Source organism: Schistocerca americana, chromosome 1 (assembly GCF_021461395.2).
Source record: "Schistocerca americana isolate TAMUIC-IGC-003095 chromosome 1, iqSchAmer2.1, whole genome shotgun sequence".
Lineage (NCBI taxonomy): Eukaryota > Metazoa > Arthropoda > Insecta > Orthoptera > Acrididae > Schistocerca > Schistocerca americana.
The window spans coordinates 1,062,382,521-1,062,383,934 of NC_060119.1; the positions used below are offsets into that span (position 1 = coordinate 1,062,382,521).

Sequence of the window (1,414 nt, forward strand, 5' to 3'; positions counted from 1 at the left end):
GACGATCAACTTTATATGATCATTCCATTTTAAATCACTCCTAATGCGTACTCCCAGATAATTTATGGAATTAACTGCTTCCAGTTGCTGACCTGCTATTTTGTAGCTAAATGATAGGGGATCTATCTTTCTATGTATTCGCAGCACATTACACTTATCTACACTGAGATTCAATTGCCATTCCCTGCACCATGCGTCAATTCGCTGCAGATCCTCCTGCATTTCAGTACCATTTTCCATTGTTACAACCTCTCGATACACCACAGCATCATCTGCAAAAAGCCTCAGTGAACTTCCGATGTCATCTACAAGGTCATTTATGTATATTGTGAATATCAACGGTCCTATGACACTCCCCTGCGGCACACCTGAAATCACTCTTACTTCGGATGACTTCTCTCCATTGAGAATGACATACTGCGTTTTAATGCCGACCCTCAGCCAGACGCGGCCCGGGAACGGAATCCATGGACCGCAAGTGCGTTCGAAACGTCGATGTTCATGTGTCCTGCAGTTCACATGTCGACACGCGATTTTCTGCGTTCTTCATCGACCACCGAGCCGAGTGATCCACCGTCCTGGGTGAAGGCTCAGTGGCTTAAGTCCCGGTTTCATACGTTTGGTCTCCGTGATAGAAACCAGATTATTATTTTCATGTTTGTTTTCATTTATCTGCCCAAGTTTGTACAAGATTACTACACGAATATTTACCACTGTACTATATACTGAAATAGAGTTATCCTTATTCGTCTGGTAAATGTATGTCTGACGAATGAATTAAAAATAATAATAAAGGAATGAGAAAATTATTGGAACTTGTTTTTGGTGAAATTTTTGTAGTGTATCTTGCTTCATAACCAACTGGAAGCGCCTGTTTTCGGTGAATTGTTCCGTTATGCTTGGAGGCAAAACACATTTGCCAAGTACTAGTCCTGACCAGTTCAAATAACCATTCGGCAACTCCAGTCAGTGTAATGAACGAGAATCCGTCCCTGAAAATAAAGCATTTACAGAGAGAAAATAAATCTTTCGAAGTTAAAGAAACATTTTATATAGCTTGGCTAACGTGCGAATTGTAGTACAAACCTATACTGCATTCGTGTAGATATTATTTAAGATCTTAATTTAATTCTATACGTAATTGTCTCTTATCTTTCTGTCGTCAGTGTTGACATTGATATAATTAAATGGAACAAAAACATGTGACTTGGGTGTAATATAAGTGTGCATGAGCATTAACTGCTGTAATGAAGGACCACAGTCTGCCTTCAGGTTAGAAACATGCTCCACTAATCAGATCTTGATCCTGCTGCTCTGAAAAGTTTATCCGACGTGGCAATGAAACAGTTTAGGTACAATACTCATATTCCTTAGAGGCGACTACATTTCCTGTCGGTTTATTTCATTCTAAACA

The 1,414-nt window shown here is 39.7% G+C and overlaps 1 pseudogene; it reads right to left on the reverse strand.

Moving 5' to 3' along the window:
* Positions 1–431: 431 nt before the first annotated feature.
* Positions 432–585, reverse strand: LOC124552646 (annotated as a pseudogene).
* Positions 586–1,414: the final 829 nt, after the last annotated feature.